Consider the following 20335-nt stretch of genomic DNA (forward strand, 5'->3'; position numbering starts at 1 on the left):
GGCAGCCCCTCCCATCCGGATGCCGGTTCTCACCCCTGCCGCTCCTTGGGAGAGTTCAGAATCAAACAAGCATCTATGCTAATCGCACTTTCAAGGCAGTTAAGGAAACCATTTATCAGAATCAGGATGTTTCTAAAGCGGTGTTTGTCAGCTGAGACATTTAGATTTGTTCTAATGACAAAGAAGAATGAGGTTAAATTAATCAAGTAATCACCAGACTTTTGCTTTGGTAAAGAAATTAAACAGTCTGGGAACGTGAGGAAGGGTGTACGCAGATCAGGGTCTGGGTGGCTGTTGGAAGAGTGTTTCAGAAAGCAATAGTAATGCTCATCCCCACAGAACGCCGACTCCCCTGCGAGGGGGGCAGTTCCTTCTCTTGCAGTAAAGTGTGAAAGAGCAAGGTAGTAAGAGTGTCTCAAAATGGTCTTTGCTTCTTCTACAAGGCACACATTCTGCAATGATGTCATCTCTATATCGCTGTATCTATCATCTACATTTCTCCTTTTCTTTTCTCTCACCTGTCTGTCTGTCTCAAAATGTGGAGGCAAATTTGCGTCATTCTAATTGAACTTGTCAATGTAATTGGTCTTTGAAATGCCAATTCTAGGAACCAGTGATGTAGAGTCAGGGCTTTGAAGATGACCTTGAAGCGCCAGGTCAGCTGTTAATGGGCTAGATAACCCTCTGGGTCACTTTCTCCAATGAAAACTCAGTTTCTCACCAGAGATTTATTGCAGTGATGTAGGTAATCTGCCCCAGTGTCACACAACATGTAGTCAGAGGACCAGCATCAACATCACTTGGGAGCTTGTTAAAAACGCAAAAGTCTCAGGCTCCATCCCATAGCTATTGAGTTAAAAATTCTAGTGCTGGGACCTAGAACTATGCATTTTAACAAGTTTTCCAAGTGATTCTAAAGAGAGTGGATAGTATTAATCTATCCCACAGTGATTAAGAAATGCAGTTGATAATAGATGATTTATAGCCAGGATTACTGAGTTGCGAGTTTCGCTCTTGTTAGAGGGACTGGATGTTATAGTGAGCTCTCAGTACTACAACACTCTGTCGCCTGGTAGCATCACAGCCAGAGGAGTCAATGACTCTGTGGGTCAGGTTCCTTGGCACCTTCCGGTGTGGAGTCTCCAAGACATGAAACATTCCCCCTTGGTTGAGAAGGTGCTCTTTGTTTTGCCCCAAAGACTCAGTAGTTCTTGCTGAGAAGAAAATATTTGGTGAAAGAAAGGAGGTAATATAGTAAGACGGGTAAGAATGCAGGTTCTGGAGTTATTTTCCTGCTGGGTTCTAACTCTTACACAAGATTCGCAGCAGTTTCCCTTGTTAACCTCCTAAGGTCTCTGTACACGGTGGTCGTTATAGGGTTTTGTTAAGATTAAATGAGATAATACATGCAGAAAGCTTATGGTCCTGGCACATGATGAGCGCTAAGTAGGTATTGCTTATTATCGGAGAGTAATACAAACTTTCCTGTAATGGTGCAGAGGCCAGAAGAAGGAAAATGTTTTGTGAGCTTCACTCTCAGGAGTAAAATAACAAAAGCTGGGACATCCATTCATCCTTTGACCCAGCAATTTCACTTGTGGTTATGTACCGATGAGAAATACAAAGTATGTCCATACTTGGCAAAGATTTGTATCACAGCATAAAAGTCAAAAGCTGGACACAGCTCAGATGTCCATCAACAGGGGAATGGGCATACCATTTGTGGTGTTTTCATCCAATAGAAATACTAGTCTGTGATAAAAAAGACTAAACTCCTGATGTACACAACGTGGATAAATCTCAGAACACTATGTTGAGCAGAAGAAGCCAGACACAAAAGTTGCCTGTTGTATATGAATTTCTAGAACAGACTAAGCTAAGCTACTGTGATAGAGATGGGAGCAGTATTGCCTTAGGGGGAGGGGTGACTGGAGAGCTGCACAGGGAACTTTGGGGGATTGGGGAATGTCCTGTTGGGGTGGTAGTCATAGAGGTGTATATGTTGTCAAAGTACATCAACAGGTGCACATAGAAGATAAGCATTTAATTCCATGTAAATTAAAACTCAGTAAGAACTTACCACCATCGGCCGGTTGGTGCAGTGGTACAGTGTCAGCCCCATGTGTAGAAGTCCCGGGTTCAATTTCCAGCCAGAGCACACAGGAGAAGTGCCCATCTGCTTTTCCACCCTTCCCCCTCTCCTTTCTTTCTCTCTCTCTCTCCCCCTCCCGCAGCCAAGGTCCACTGGAGCAAAGTTGGCCTGAGCGCTGAGGATGGCTCCATGGCCTCTGCCTCAGGCACTAGAATGGCTCCAGTTGCAATGGGACAATGCCCCAGGTGGGCACAGCATCGCCCACTAGTGGGCATGCTGGGTGGATCCCAGTTCGGCGTGTGTGGGAGTCTGTCTTTCTGCTTCTCCGCTTCTCACTTCAGAAGAATACAAATAAAACAAAAAAACCACCAAGAAGATACACAATAGGTCTCAGAACCTATTGTGAGATCATGGAAAAACTTGGTAAGGTTTCATAACCTTTAAGAATTCTCTGTTATTTCCTGTATGTGGAATTCTCCGTGATGACTATCAATCCAGCTCCGAAGTGAGACCTAGATCAATGACATCATTTGGAGCAAGAAGAAGCTGGCGTTACTGGGCCGCATCCAAACCCACTTTATGAGGAAATTGTGCATTAGTCACAATTTGCTATCTTCTAACTCCCAAGAGGTATTTTTGTTTTGTTTTCCTATTCTCTTCAAAATATTTGGTTAACATTAAGCATGATTTGCATTGGATATTCATAGTTTCATTCCTACCCGGGATCTGTTGCCACTGAGCCTATCATGTTGAGTATGTCCCTTCAGCAGTCAGCAAGTGTTAATTGAATGCCTACTGCTTGCTCAGTAGGGTCTTTCAAGAGGTAAAAAAAAAAGGTGTTAACCTGACATTTAGAGCCGGGAAATCCGTGTGGTTAAATAACCTCTTATACCTGTGGAAATTGCAACACAGAGAGGTCAATTGGCTTAATCAAGGTCACTTTTGCACTCATAGGCCTAAATCTCCTGAATGCCAGTCAAAGACTCTTTTCTTGGAATCCCATTGGTATAGTTCTTGCTTTTAGAGGATTTATACTCTATTTGCGATACTCCTGCAAGCACAAGCCAGAGATTAATTAGGACATAAACAAGGAGAGAGGAGAACAGGGAAAAGAGATTCAATGCCTGAGCCTTTACGATGTGCCAGATAATTTTCTATTCTAATTCTCTTAACTATCTAAGAAATGGATGTTTTTACTTCCATATCGTAGTTGAGAAGGGAGAGGCCCTGAGGGTTTCCGTGACAGACCTGAGGTCCTGGGGTTGGGAGGTCGCAGAACCCAAGTAGGTGAGGCTCGAGTGTGATGGGAAACCGGATCATTACAAAGCAATCCTTTAAGGAAGTGATTTCAGCAAGAAATACTTAACAGACCAAAGCAATCGATTTGTTTTCGGTTAGGAAGACAATTAATTGCAAAGCCGTTTGGGCGTGTCCGGCATAGAGTGGGAATCTTTGCAGGTTCCCCAAGGACAGAGAAGGCGCGATGTGAGCGACAGCATTCACCAGCCACCTGCCTTTGTTTTGCACTTACTATTAGTGACACAGAACTGCTTTTTTTTTTTTTTTCTTTAAATAAATTTTTATTAATGGTAATGGGATGACATTAATAAATCAGGGTACATATATTCAAAGAAAACATGTCTAGGTTATTTTGTCATTAAATTATGTTGCATACCCCTCGCCCAAAGTCAGATTGTCCTTCGCCACCCTCTATCTAGTTCTCTGTGCCCCTCCCCCTCCCCCTAACTCTCCCCCTGTCCTCCCTCCCCCCACCCCTGGTAACCACCACACTCTTGTCCATGTCTCTTAGTCTCATTTTTATGTTCCACCAATGTATGGAATCATGTAGTTCTTGTTTTTTTCTGATTTACTTATTTCACTCCTTATAATGTTATCAAGATCCCACCATTTTGCTGTAAATGATCTGATGTCATCGTTTCTTATGGCTGAGTAGTATTCCATAGTGTATATGTGCCACATCTTCTTTATCCAGTCTTCTATTGAAGGGCTTTTTGGTTGTTTCCATGTCTTGGCCACTGTGAACAGTGCTGCAATGAACATGGGGCTACATGTGTCTTCACGTATCAATGTTTCTGAGGTTTTGGGGTATATACCCAGTAGAGGGATTGCTGGGTCATAAGGTAGTTCTATTTGCAGTTTTTTGAGGAACCACCATACTTTCCTCCATAATGGTTGTACTACTTTACAGTCCCACCAACAGTGAATGAGGGTTCCTTTTTCTCCACAGCCTCTCCAACATTTGCTATTACCCGTCTTGTTGATAATAGCTAATCTAACAGGGGTGAGGTGGTATCTCATTGTAGTTTTGATTTGCATTTCCCTAATAACTAATGAAGCTGAGCATCTTTTCATATATCTGTTGGCCATTTGTATCTCTTCCTGGGAGAAGACACAGAACTTCTAATCAAGCATTTACTACTTTCTCTTTGCCACTCGGTACAAGGCTTTTTAGTTCAGTTCGCTTCCTAGGTGTTCTATGCCTGACAATCATTCTACCAGAAGGTTTCTAAAGTCTTGGAAATCAAATGGGCGGTTCGGAAAGCAAGGCTCTCTTGAAAGCATAATTGCAGTTAAGTAATAACAAACCTGAGCGCACAGATTGGGTTTTCTTCCTCTCTCAGCACCAGGGCTCCTTCCATCACTGTTATGTTAGAGTGAATTCCCAGGGTTCGAGAAAGGAAACCGGAACCCCTTGCCCGGAGCCGCTGCCCACGTGATCCAGACAGGAGCGCATGCTGCCTAACTACATTATATTAGGTTTGCAGAGAATTGGCCCCTCCCTTTTTTTGTCTGGTTATTTGCTTAGTTCATTGTGTTTTTGTAGCTGGTAGGGAGATTACTTGAGGCTCCAGTGGGACAGAGGGCTGAGACAGGGCCCTGGAAGCTTCCTCAGTAACATGAGCTGAATATGATGTCAATCTGCGTGGGAGAGCGCGAGTGAAGAGAACTCATCAGACCAAAGGGTAATTCATGACAGAAGTCTTTTGCTCCAAGAAGATGTATTGAATGAACATTGGGCTCATAGACCAAATGTTCAGTGTTCATGATCTTGGGCCCCGAGTTGCCTTGTTTCTCCGCCTTCTCCCTTTCCTTCACCATCCTTCCTGTCAGTCTTGGGCCCCTTCCCTTCTGACATGGTCTGACCCCTTGGGGAGGCACTGGTCAGATCTCTCTGGGCTGCAGGCTCCCTGCTTCCTTCCACTGTCACTGACTGATCAGTGGCTTGAACCTTATGGGACAGCTCTGCCAACAGACGTCAGGAGACCCCTCACCTCTGAACCTGTGTGCCTCTTAAATCATGCCCCTACCTCTGTTGCCTTGTTGTGCTCTAGTCTGTTCCCCATACTGCAACCAAAGTAATGCCAAGAAGCCCACTTTGAATGACAAGTTTCTAGGGACAAAGAGGCAAGGCCTTTCATTTTTGTTTTTGTTCTATCACGAGGCTTTCAAAATGGATGTTATGACAAGTTACATTAGGGGACAGAAAATGGGTCTTTGACTTTGGCGGCTGGAACAGGCAAAGAGTTGAGGGGATTCAGAAGCCACTGTAGTGTCTGTCATTCAAGACAGAGCCACTGGCACATTTGTTGTCCCCTGCTTCAGTTTCACCTTGACTTCTGAAAACGTGGAATATTAAGACCATACCATTGAAGGTTGCACACCTCGTTTTCCTCTCTTACCTATCATCTTTAAATAATAAAAAGAAGATTCCATGTCTATTGAGAACAATGTCTACAAACCTCTCCCCAGCATATAGCTTTTGTCGTTCAGCTCTGCCTATGGTCATCCAAGGCGTAGCTCCTTCAGGATCATTCTCCAAGTCAGGAACAGGAATATAACGCAGAAAATGGAAGCACGTTGCCTCCACTTCCTTTTGTTCTTTCAGGTTGATACTGAAAGAAAAGCAACAACAGCATCTAAAACCTATGCTTCCTTTGGCGTGCACTTGATTCATATTTGGCATCTCCATTGGCTAAAATTGCAATGGTTGGACTTAATAATCACTTCCCCCAAGAGTGTCTATAATTGACAGAGGGTCTTTTGACTTAAACATTTAACTTCTTCCTGACCATGCGGTGGTGCAGTGGATAGAGTGTCGGACTAGGATGCAGAGGACCCAGGTTTGAAACCCCAAGGTCACCAGCTTGAGTGTGGACTCATCTGGCTTGAGTGTGGGCTCATCAGCTTGAATGAGGGTTTGTGGGCTTGAGCATGGGATCATAGACATGACCCCATCGTTGCTGGCTTGAGCCCAAGGTTGCTGGCTTGAACAAAGGGTCACTTGCTCTGCTGTAGCCCCATTAAGGTACATGTGAGAAAGCAATCATTGAACAACTAAGGAGCCGCAATGAAGAATTAATGCTTCTCATTTCTCTCCCTTCCTGTCTGTCTGTCCCTATCTGTCCTTCTCTCTGCCTCTGTCACAAAAAACACTACCAAAACCATTTAACTCCCATTGTCTTATTTGATACTAAAAACAAGCCATGAATGCCCACAAATTGGCTGAAAGATTCCTGACCTTCAGTTTTCTGCATTGTCACCAGCAAATGTGACTTAGTTTCCACCCACAAGTAGATCTGGACGGATCATGCTCTGCTCTAGCTGACTTTCCTGCAAGTCTCCTCAGGTTGTTTCTCAAATCTTTGCTTTTATACACTTAAAATCAAGCCAAATCTTAACATAACATCAAATATTCGGTTCTGTCAGCTTCAGCGCCTTATCTGTGTATGAAAATGAGTGTATTGTGTTTGTATTACCCTTTATAGTTAGCCAATGAATATAATCAGATTTTACCTTCTTGTGTAGCTAAGGTTTACAGCAGTTCAGAATGAAGTGGATCTGTCAGATCTAACAGTCTGACTAGGAAGATAGAGTCGGGACTCTGATCTTCATAACAACACCTGCATTTTACAAAACACTCTCTATGTCTTGGTGGCTGCCCTAAGTACCTTTCATCTTTTATATCACTTAATATTATAATAGAAATAACTGGATGAGATGGGCGTATTTATATCTCACTACTCTCCATCCAACTAATACACAAATCTTTTCAATGTAATAAGAAAACTAAAGCCAAAGCAGCATTTGGCAAAAATAAGCAAACCACTCAAAGCCACACGACTAGTAATAATTTAAAAAAATCATCGTGAATAAACAGCTATGGAGACCTGAAGATGGCAGCGGAGTAGGCAGACCCACAGACTCCCAGCTCACACTCACACCACCGAACTGGATTATAAACTAATTTATGAACAATCAGCATGAAAAACCAAATCTGGACTACAAGAACAGCTTTCAAAAATCAAGGAGCAAAGAAGAAGCCACAACAAACCTGGTACGGAGCGCCTGAATCTCCCCTGCTTACAGGAATGGGGGGGGGGTGAGGCTGGGCTCTCAATTCCAAGGAAAAGAGTAGTAAATACTGCTCACACCACTTACCTGGTGACCAGGGAACGAGGTGTGTTGAAAGGGCCTGCTTGTCTTCCAAAAAGAAAGGAGAAAGAGAGAGACAGATGGTGAGGGGGAGAGGAATATAGGTGATGACATAAAAAGCTGACTCATTCAGTGCTGGAGGTGGCCATAACTGGGGGAGGGGCTGATCCTTTCACAAAGCAAAATACAAAAGTACTTCCAGGTCACAGAGATACAGACATCTCTCCAGCTCCAATCAGCACAACAAGACACAGCTGAAAACAAGAAGTGGGGAGGAGGGGCAGTAACTCAGGTCTCCTTGGAGATCTGAGATACACCTCCCCCCTACTGAAGCTGAGAAAGCAACCTGCCCCCAGAGAGATTAAATGGCAGAAGAGGACTTCAGAGCCTCTGGTCACACCCACTGCATTCCTGGATACAGTTTCAAATAAGCCCCCTGCTGAGATCAGCAAACAAGACAATCACCTGTTAAGAAAACAAACAAATCAAGACTTCAAATCATCCCAAATCCTAAAGTGGATTACAAATAATAGCTGATGCCAACCCAAGAAGACTTAGAAACAACACAAGTAAAAACTAGAGGCAGACAACACCAAGCCTAGACTCAACCAGCTCTACAAAGAAAACACCCAGACACCCAGGCACAATGAGAAGACAAAGAAGTGCAATCCAAATGAAACCACAAGAGAGACCTTCAGGAGATGAACTGAGTGATATGGAAATAATCAAACGTCCAGATGTGGAGTTTAAAATAATGATTGTAAGGATGCTTAGAAATCTTAGAACAACAATGGATGGTCATCACGAACACCTAAATAAAGAAATAGCAAGTATAAAAAAGGATATTGAAATATTAAAAAAGTATCAGTCGGAGATGACAAATACAGTATCAGAAATGAAGACCACAATGGAAGGAATTAAAAACAGGATGGATACAGCTGAGGATCGAATCAGCGAGTTGGAGGACAACTGGAATGAAGGCATGAAAGCAGAGAAGAAAAAAGAAAAGAGACTCAAAAAGTCTGAGGAAACTCTTAGAGAGCTCTGTGACAACATAAAGAGAAATAACATCCGCATCATAGGGGTTCCTGAAGAAGAAGAGAAAGAACAAGGGATAGAGGCTTTGTTCAATCATGTCATAGCTGAAAACTTCCCTAAATTAATGCAGGAGAAACTCTCACAAATTCAAGAAGCACAGAGAACTCCACTAAAAAAAACCCCCAAAGAAACCTACACCAAGACACATCATAATTAAAATACCAAAGCTAAGTGATAAAGAGAAAATATTAAAAGCTGTGAGAGAAAAAAAGGCTATCACCTACAAAGGAGCCCCCATAAGGATGACATCAGACTTCTCAACAGAAACACTTGAAGCCAGAAGGGAATGGCAAGAAATATTCAAAGTAATGCAGAACAAGAACCTACAACCAAGACTACTTTATCCAGCAAGGCTATCCTTTAAAATTGAAGGAGAAATAAAAAGTTTCCCAGACAAAAAAAAAAAAAAAAAAAAAAACAACTCAAGGAATTCATTATAACCAAACCAATGCTGCAGGAAATGTTAAGGGGCATGGTGTAAACCAGGGGTCCCCAAACTTTTTACACAGGGGGCCAGGCCAGTTCACTGTCCCTCAGACCGTTGGAGGGCTGGACTATAAAAAAAACTATGAACAAATCCCTATGCACACTGCACATATCTTATTTTAAAGTAAAAAAACAAAACAGGAACAAATACAATATTTAAAATAAAGAACAAGTAAATTTAAATCAATAAACTGACCAGTATTTCAATGGGAACTATGATCCTCTCACTGACCACCAATGAAAGAGGTGCCCCTTCCGTAAGTGTGGTGGGGGCCGGATAAATGGCTCAGAGGGCCGCATGTGGCCTGTGGGCCATAGTTTGGGGACCCCTGGTGTAAACAGATCAAAGTGGGAAAAAAATATAGCAAAAGAGGAATACAACTTTAAAGAATAAAATGGCAATAAACAACTACATGTCAATAATAACCCTAAATGTAAATGGATTAAATGATCCAATCAAAAGACATAGGGTAGCTGCATGGATAAGAAAACAGGATCGGTACATATGCTGTCTACAAGAGACGCACCTTAAAACAAAAGATGCACATAGGTTGAAGGTAAAAGGATGGAAAAAAACATTACATGCAAATGGAAATGAAAAAAAAAAGCTGGGGTAGCAATACTTATATCAGACAAAATGGACTTTAAAACAAAGAATATAGTAAGAGATAAAGAAGGCCACTACATAATGATAAAGGGAGCAATCCAACAGGAAGATATAACTATTATAAATATCTACGCACCTAATATAGGAGCTCCTAAATATATAAAGCAGACTTTGATGGATATAAAGAGTGAGATCAACAGCAACACTATAATAGTAGGGGATTTTAATACCCCACTAACATCACTAGATAGATCCTCAAGAAAGAAAATTAACAAAGAAACAGCAGACTTAAAGGACACACTAGATCAACTCGATTTAATAGATATCTACAGAACCTTTCACCCTAAAGCAGCAGAATATACATTCTTTTCAAGTACTCATGGTACATTCTCTAGGATAGACCACATGTTAGGACACAAAAATGGTCTCAACAAATTTAAGAAGATTGAAATCATATCAAACACTTTCTCTGATCACAATGGCATGAAACTAGAAATCAACCACAACAGAAAAGCTCAAAAATTGTCAAACACATGGAAACTAAATAGCAGGTTGTTAAATAACAAATGGATTAAGAATGAGATCAAAGAAGAAATAAAAAAATTCCTAGAAACGAATGATAACGAGCATACAACAACTCAAAATTTATGGGACACAGCAAAAGCAGTACTGAGAGGGAAGTTCATAGCACTACAGGCACACTTTAAGAAGCTAGAAAAAGCTCAAATAAACAACCCTGCATCTAAAAGAACTAGAAAAAGAACAGCAAGTAAAGCCTAAATGTAGTAGAAGGAAGGAAATAATAAAGATCAGAGCAGAAATAAATGACATAGAGACTAAAGAAACAATACAGAGGATCAATGAAACTAGGAGCTGGTTTTTTGAAAAGGTAAACAAGATTGATGAACCTTTAACTAGACTCACCAAGAAAAAGAGAGAGAGGACTCAAATAACTAAAATTAGAAATGAGAGGGGAGAAATAACAACTGACACAACAGAAACACAAAGGATTGTAAGAAAATACTATGAAGAACTGTATGCCAAAAAACTAGATAACTTAGATGAAATGGATAAATTCCTTGAAACATACAATCTTCCAAAAATCAGTCTGGAAGAATCAGGAAACCTAAACAGACCGATTACAACAAATGAGATCGAAACAGTTATCAAAAAACTCCCAACAAAGAAAAGTCCTGGGCCAGATGGCTTCACAAGTGAATTCTACCAACTATTCAAAGAAGAACTAACTCCTATCCTTCTCAAGCTATTTCAAAAAATTCAAGAGGAAGGAAGACTTCCAAGCTCCTTTTATGAGGCGAGCATAATTCTGATTCCAAAACCAGGCAAAGACAACACAAAGAAAGAAAATTATAGGCCAATGTCCCTGATGAATATAGATGCTAAAATCCTCAACAAAATATTAGCAAACCGGATCCAACAATATATGGAAAAAATCATACACCATGATCAAGTGGGATTTATTCTGGGGAGGCAAGGCTGGTACAATATTCGCAAATCTATCAATGTTATTCATCACATAAATGAAAGGAAGGAGAAAAACCACATGATAATTTCAATAGATGCAGAAAAAACATTTGATAAAATTAAGCACCCATTCATGATCAAAACTCTCAGCAAAGTGGGAATACAGGGAACATACCTCAACATGATAAAAGTCAACTATGAGAAACCCACAGCCAATATCATACTCAATGGGCAAAAATTAAAAGCAATACCCTTAAGATCAGGAACAAGGCAGGGGTGCCCCCTTTCACCACTTTTATTCAACATAGTCCTGGAAGTCCTAGCCACAGCAATCAGACAAGAAGAAGAAATAAAAGGCATTCAAGTTGGAAAAGAAGAAGTAAAGCTATCATTATTTGCAGATGATATGATATTGTATATAGAAAATCCTAAAGTCTCAGTCAAAAACCTACTGGACCTGATAAATGAATTCAGCAAAGTGGCAGGATACAAAATTAATACTCAGAAATCAGAGGCATTTTTATACACCAACAATGAATAATCAGAAAGAGAAATTAAGGAAACAATCCCCTTCACTATTACAACCAAAAAAAATAAAGTACCTAGGAGTACATTTAACCAAGGAGACTCAAGACTTGTACTCGGAAAGTTATAAAACATTGATAAAAGAAATCAAGGAAGATACAAACAAGTGGAAGCATATACCATGCTCATGGTTAGGAAGAATAAACATCATTAAAATGTCTATATTAGCCAAAGTAATTTATAAATTCAATGCAATACCAATTAAAATACCAGTGACATACTTTAAAGATATAGATCACATATTCCAAAAATTTATATGGAACCAAAAGAGAACATGAATAGCCTCAGCAATCTTAAAAAAGAAGAACAAAGTGGGAGGTATCACACTTCCTGATATCAAGCTATACTACAAGGCCACTGAACTCAAAACAGCCTGGTACTGGCATAAGAACAGGCACATAGATCAATGGAACAGAACAGAGAACCCAGAAATAAACCCACAGCTCTATGGACAACTGATATTTGACAAAGGAGGTAAGAAAATACAATGGAGTAAAGACAGCCTCTTCAACAAATGGTGTTGGGAAAATTGGACAGCTACCTGCAAAAAAATGAAACTAGACCACCAACTTACACCATTCACAAAAATAAACTCAAAATGGATAAAAGACTTAAATGTAAGGCGTGAAACCATAAGCATCTTAGAAGAAAACATAGGCAGTAAGCTCTCCGACATCTCTCGCAGCAATATATTTGCTGATTTATCTCCACGGGCAAGGGAAATAAAAGACAGGATAAACAAATGGGACTATATCAAACTGAAAAGCTTTTGCATGGCCAAAGACAATAAGAACAGAATAAAAAGACAAATTACACAATGGGAGAACGTATTTGACAGTATGTCTGATAAGGGGTTAATAACCAAAATTTATAAAGAACTTGTAAATCTCAACACCAGAAAGACAAACAATCCAATCAAAAAATGGGCAAAAGAAATGAATAGACACTTCTCCAAAGAGGATATACAGATGGCCAATAGGCATATGAAAAAATGCTCAACATCATTAATCATTAGAGAAATGCAAATTAAAACCACAATGAGATATCACCTCACACCGGTTAGAATGGCTCTCATCAACAAAACAACACAGAATAAGTGCTGGCAAGGATGTGGAGAAAAGGGAACCCTCCTGCATTGCTGGTGGGAATGCAGACTGGTGCAGCCACTGTGGAAAACAGTATGGAGATTCCTCAAAAAATTGAAAATCGAACTGCCTTTGACCCAGCCATCCCACTTTTAGGAATATACCCCAAGGATACCATAGAACGGTTCCAGAAGGAGAAATGCATCCCCATGTTTATAGCAGCATTGTTCACAATAGCGAAGATCTGGAAACAGCCCAAGTGTCCATCAGAGGACGAGTGGATTAAAAAGCTTTGGTACATATATACTATGGAATACTACTCAGCCATAAGAAATGATGACATCAGATCATTTACAATAACATGGATGGACCTTGATAACATTATACGGAGTGAAATAAGTAAATCAGAAAAAAACTAAGAACTATATGAACCAATGAATAGATGGGACATAAAAATGAGACTCAGAGACATGGACAAGAATGTGATGGTAACAGGGAGTGGGGTGGAGGGGTAGGGAAGGGGCAAGGAAGGAGAGGGAGGGAGTGGGAGGAGGGTAGGGGCACAAAGAAAAACAGATAGAAGGTGACGGAGGACGATTTGACTTTGAGTGAGGGGTATGCAGCATAATCAAAGGTCAAAATAATCTGGAGATGTTTTCTCGGAACAGATGTACCCTGATTTATCCATGTCACTGCATTAAAATTAATAAAAATAAGATTTAAAAAATTAAAAAAAAATCATCGTGGATGGACCTGGAGAGTATTATGCTAAGTGAAATAAGGCAGTCAGGGAAAGACAGGTACCATATGATTTCACTGATATGTGGAATCAATGAGCAAAATGAACTAATAGGCAAATAGAGACAGACTCAGAGAGAGCACGCAGGCTGACTGCTGTTGTGGGGGCGGGGGGCTGGGTGAGGGCATGGAAGGATTGAGCAGAAAAGAAAAAAGAGAAAAACTCATTGACACAGGCAGTAGTGTGGTGCTTGCCAGGAGGTGGGGCGTGGAGGAAGGTAGAGGGGGATAAATGGAGATAGACAAAGATTGACGTGGAGTGGTGAACATGTGCAACCAAGTGGACCACAACCAAGTCAGATCTAGGTTGGTTTGTTGCTGGTGCTAGTGCTTTAACCAGTATTGTCTAGACTATGTTTTTTTTTCTGAAGGTGCATGTCTAAGGTATGGTCCTCAGGATGTCATATAGCCTTAAAAATGTCCCACGGAAATGGCGCAGAATTGAGGAAACCACAGTTCAATCTCTGGTTCTGTTAGGAGATTGGTGTACACTTTGAAAAGTGGTGTGTCATTTTACCTCCTGCGATTTCTTTTTTCTTTTTTTTTTTCTTTCCATTTTTCTGAAGCTGGAAACAGGGAGAGACAGTCAGACAGACTCCCGCATGCGCCCGACCGGGATCCACCCGGCACACCCACCAGGGGCGACGCTCTGCCCACCAGGGGGCGATGCTCTGCCCATCCTGGGCGTTGCCATGTTGCGACCAGAGCCACTCTAGTGCCTGGGGCAGAGGCCACAGAGCCATCCCCAGCGCCCGGGCCATCTTTGCTCCAATGGAGCCTTGGCTGCGGGAGGGGAAGAGAGAGACAGAGAGGGAAAGCGCGGCGGAGGGGTGGAGAAGCAAATGGGCGCTTCTCCTGTGTGCCCTGGCCGGGAATCGAACCCGGGTCCTCCGCACACTAGGCCGATGCTCTACCGTTGAGCCAACTGGCCAGGGCACGATTTCTTTTTTCAATTGCCCACATAGAAGTTGAACTCAATATTTACAAAATTTATTTACATTGCTGCCATTTTAGTAATTTATAGACTATATGGTGGTTGAGGGACTGAGATGTTGGCTGTTGACTTCTTTCTCTTGCTACACTGCCTGTTCTACATTCCCTACTCTCTCATCTCACCCTTCCTTGGAAGGCCAAGGATTTTCTCTGTAATCCCACTCTACCTTTCCATCTTTCTCTGCTCCCAGGTGTCCTGTTTATATGTCCAATGCAATCACTTATATGCCAGGAGGTCACCATGGGGTTTTGGCAATTTGAAAACAGTTTTTGAAAATTGACCCAACACGTGCACAATTTCCCTGGTCAAGTACCAAGTCTTGCTGTATCTTCGGTATGTTGTCCAGTGAACAGAGCTGTAAATCAAATAAAGTTACTATCTTAACCCTCAGAAGCTAAGTTTAGAAGACATTTTATCAAAATAAATGATTGGAATGAAATAAATTTGGCTGTTATTTCTCTCAATTGTTGGTATTGGATTCAGAGGAAACCCAGCAGGTCTGGAGCAGCCCAGCTTCTCCTGTTGGGCTCTTGGTTCATGTGGACGAACCCTTGGGCAATACCATCACTCACTTCCCACTGTGACATGGCAGGATACCGAGAGCTGTGTACAACAGGGAGCATTTGGGTTTTTCTCCTTAGAAAGCAGAATGACAAGTTCATCCCAACTCCAAATTCTAACTTAGGCTCTTCCTTCTTATTTGGATGCCAGAATTGATTTCATCTTGTGCTTGGGTTTTGTGAAAATCTCTAGCCTCTGTAATGGTGATGCTGAACAGATCAAGCTAAACTTTGACAACCTGTAAACTTTTAATTAATGAATAGATGCATACATTGGACCTTTAAAGAACTCATAACCAGAGCTACACTGATAATGTTTCAAGAACTGTGCTAAACTCACCAGATATATTTTCTCATCGAACCTTCAAAACAACTCTCCATGGACAAACAAGAAAGGGGAAGCACAGAGAATTCACGCCATCTCCCACAAGGTTACCTAGTAAAAGTGAAGCTAGAATTTGACCTTATGCCTGTATAATTGCAAAGCGCATGCTCTCTGTCTCTACGTCACAAACCCATGATAGTCCTGTGGTGTCCATCTGACTGAAGGAAGTACGAACTGTTCTCTAACAATGGATTTCTTTATTGGGAGCAAAAGAGTTAAAATCCTAAAACAGAGTTGAATACCGATAGGTGATTGTTTCTCCTCCTCTAGGTTTTTTCCCCCCATAAATGAGTTTGCACTTGCGTTGAAAATTTAAGACCTTTGATTGTTTTTCTTTTCCCCTGAACATTCTGAACTTCGACAGAATGTATTTAATACATTTTGTATTTAATAGTGTATTGGAATTTTTAATATTTATCTTTACAATTTTATCTAAATGCTTCAGGTGAAAGATTCTACATTATGTTTCCTCTTGTTTCTTGGGCCTCCTTCCAGCACTGTTCCTTTAAGACCTTTCCCCGGAATAAAGCACCAGGGACATTAACACTTATCCGGATTGTTCACTGTGATTTCCTACCCACTTGCCCTGTCCCATTCCCCTCACTGCTTCCTGACTTCTTCTTAGAGTGGCCTGATCTTGTTAGTTCTCACATTTCTCGTCTCTTCTCACCCTCAGACACTGTCTCCCTGGGTATTGACTTCCTTCCCTCTAAACCATAGATTAAGTTCTCAGCGACACTTTCTCAGAAAAACAGTCTTGGTGGCGCATCTGTTGGTAATATTCCTACCAAGCTTCTGTCCTGGTCCCTCAAAGAAAGGCCAGGCAGCATTCATTCTGAAAAAAAAAATCCAAAAACCAAAATACAATCTTTAAGCTTAAAGAAGGCATTGTCTTTTTATAATAATAGTCTGTAGTATGATAAGGAAAGAAAAACATTGAATTTGGAAGTCAGTCGGAATGTCACAAAATAAAGCTCTGATTAAACTGATACTTTGACTTCCTTTCTTAAAATAGTCATCAAATGATTGTTAAGTATATACCTAAGTATTGCAATTACAGGGGACTTACTACTTTCTGAGGCAGCTCGATTCGTTTTTTAATTCCACTCTTTTTAAATGCTCGTCCTTGTATTAAACAGAATTGCATATCAGAGGTCTAAATTCTAAGCCATGCAACCCACTGGACAAATCTATTTCCTCTTACCAAAGACAATATTCAGCATTTATGGATAATTGTCTCTAGGTGAAGCTAACTATTTTCATTTATTTTCACCATCGCTTGTAGGAACTGGTGTGGGCACCTTCATGTCTCTGTCTCTTTTCTTGAGGGGGTGGAGAGACTGTCCTTTTTCAATATCTCTTTGAGAGAATTAACTCCCTTTAATCCCAACGTGGTCTTCTCAGCACAGAGTGGGCCTTGTCATCACCTTTGTTTTGGGCATGAAGTGTGTTCACTAGTAAATATGTATCAGGGCTCTTTTGGTTGCAGGTTAAAAACAATTTAACTAAAAAAGAAATGAAGAATTTTATATTAGGAGTTTGCTGAGGTGTGGATAGATTTATCTAGGCTTCAGGAACAGTACACAAATGCCTGAATGTTTTGCATCTAACCCTTTTACATTTTGGCTGGAATAACAGAGTAAATACAAGAACAGAGCACTTTGTATCCTGCCGACTCTGAAATATTCCCACCCCTTCATCCCCTGATCACACGCTTTTTTTGTGCTGACCTTTACATTTCAATTGGGTTACAACAGTAACCTCGAAAAGGGAGGCTGAGGCCTCAACAGTTCATAGTATTACTCTTGTAGATGGTTTCATAGCAAGTAAGATTCTAAGCACATTAAATACCCCCCAACATACCAGAGAGGTTAGACTAATTATGGTGCAAACTAATGATGAAAGAGAATGGGCCCTTCAAAATTGTGGATGGTGAATTTATAACAGCATAGGAGAATGCTGATATAATTTCAGTGAAAATTGAAGGGCAAGGAACTGTATAACCTATGTGATTCTGATTGCATTAAAAACCAAGACTTTCACATGGTAAATGGATAGAAGCTTAGTAGCGATGATATTGAGACCGTAGATTAGGGTGGTTTGTTAGTTTCCTCTGAATATCTTCCTACCAGTCCTAAGAGGAACTTTGTTAATTTTATAAAAAATAAAATTTAGCAAAAAATATAAGCATAAGACTATTTAGATAAATGGCCGTAATTTCTGATAATTGTGAGGATTGTGAGAGTTAATACATGTGAAAGTTTAAAAGAATGACCGGTCAGTTGTAGATACGCAGTGAATTCCCTTTTCTCTTATTTTATTTGTTGAGTATCGAGCCCTTCTATAAAATAATCTGTCTAGATATTGCCTAGAAAGGCCGAATAGACATTGAATAGAACTTAATGTAAGTCAACAATAAAAATAAAGTGTTTTGAAAAGAGAAAATAAATAAGCTTTGTGGCCTGACCAGGCAGTGATGCAATGGACAGAGCATCAGACTGGGACATGGAGTACCCAGGTTCAAATCCCCGAGCAGGGAGTGGGGGGGCTTGAGCGCGGGCTCATCTGGCTTCAGCACGGGTTCACCAGCTTGAGCCCAAAGGACACTAGCTTGAAGCCCAAGGTTGTTAGCTTGAGCCCAAGTTTGCTGGCTTAAGCAAAGGGTCACTCTCTCTGCTGTAGCCCCCTGGTCAAGGCACATATGAGAAAGCAATCAATGAACAACTAAGATGCCTCAATGAAGAATTATGCTTCTCATCTCTCTCCCTTCCTGTCTGTCTGTCCCTCTCTCTGACTCTCTCTCTGTGTCAAAAAAAACAAAACAAAACAAAAAAAAAAACTTTGTGGGTTGATGTAGCCCCTGACATGATTTTAAACTCCAGATTTTGCCTGATTCTATGATCTAGCCCAGTACAGTCCAAACAAATGTAGCATAATTAAGAAGAAGAAATTCACAGATAATTTGCAATAGTATATGTGTTTACATGTTATCAAGGCTAATTGCCATTTCTGAATGTCCTTTAATGGGCCAACACTCTTTGAGGAGGATTTATAACTTCACATGTGAGCTTTTCCTTCTAGGGTGAAATGAAATTATTAGAGAGAGTTCCCTTGATCTAAACATCTAGTTATAAATTTGAACGTCAGGAAATAATCTATGTAAAGTAGAATTGGAACCAAGTTGCATTGGAAATGTCTCCTCTTCAGTTTCCCTTTTATTTTTAATCCAGAAACTCTTTGCTTGGTCATTGTTCTGTCAGAACATTAAAAAAAAAAATCTGGCCCTGGCCGGTTGGCTCAGTGGTAGAGCATCGGCCTGGCGTGCAGGAGTCCCAGATTCCATTCCCGGCCAGGGCACACAGGAGAAGTGCCCATCTGCTTCTCCACCCTCCCCCTCTCTTTCCTCTCTGTCTCTCTCTTCCCCTCCCGCAGCCGAGGCTCCATGGGAGCAAAGTTGGCCCAGGCGCTGAGGATGGCTCTGTGGCCTCTGCCTCAGGTGCTAGAATGGCTCTGGTTGCAACAGAGCGACGCCTCAGATGGGCAGAGCATCACCCCCTGGTGGGTGTGCTGGGTAGATCCCAGTCGGGCGCATGCAGGAGTCTGTCTGACTGCCTTCCCGTTTCCAACTTCAGAAAAATACAAAAAAAAAAAAAAAAAAAAAGAAAAAAAAATCCTTGGCTTTTGGTTAACAAGTCGTCTGTTTGTCCCTCTCCTCCACACACTATTTTGCGTTTTTAGCTGTGAAGTTTGATGCATTAAAGCCTGCCTCAGTGTACCAATTCCAAGCATTTAAGATGAAACCATGCTACCGATTATACAAATGAAAGGAGCAAAATTAACAGCATTTTGTATACACAAGGGCAGAGAGACAATTTGTTCTAGCCAAAGATAAATACATTTAAACTCGACTCAAATTAGCACGTGTCAAGCTAATCAGAGGAAACGTCACTTCTCGATGCTATTGTGCAAAGATAATTGAAGTGACATTTTGCAAAATCGAGCAGAGGGAAAAAAAATTTGTTTTTTAAAAGCAGGCCTGCAAACTTCCAGATACTTCAGCTCACCCAAAGAGCTATTTGTATTGTGTGTTCGACTGAAATAATTGAAGAACATAGTTTCAAATGTGTTCTTTCTGCCTGAGAGAATCTGGGCCATCTCTTGGGGTTCAGAATAAACCCAGTATGTTAAAGGGACCTTCCAAATCCCCTAGGCTGTCCTCGTGAGAGTCACCCTTGACCCTTATTTTTTTGTTTGTTCATATCTTTACCTTCCTGTTATCTGTCAATGTGCTCGTTATAAAACCTATTTACCTGTCGTCTTTCCTGGCATATGGTATGTGAAATGTCTTGACAATGAATCAACTTTCTCAAGGTGGGTGCCAGTCTAATTCAGAAATTAATTTAGACTTTTAGGGGGCAGTTATCGAGTAGGAAGTTAGAACGTTTAGAATAAAAACGAATAACATATATTTTTTGGGGGGGGTCCCTCAGTCTGTTCTCTGAGGTCAATATTGCTTAAGGTTATAAAATGAACGCTCTACAAATCACAATCACAAAACTGTCAGGTGCCTTATTAAATTTTATTCACTTCTATACCAACTCTTAAGGGACCGTCGCTATCTTCCAATTTACGCAAAGATTGAATAAAAACTGATCAAAAATTTATGGGATTGAAGAGTCATCCTAAATTTGATCTGCTATTACTAG

The sequence above is a fragment of the Saccopteryx leptura genome, chromosome 9, assembly GCF_036850995.1.
Source record: "Saccopteryx leptura isolate mSacLep1 chromosome 9, mSacLep1_pri_phased_curated, whole genome shotgun sequence".
Classification (NCBI taxonomy): Eukaryota; Metazoa; Chordata; class Mammalia; order Chiroptera; family Emballonuridae; genus Saccopteryx; species Saccopteryx leptura.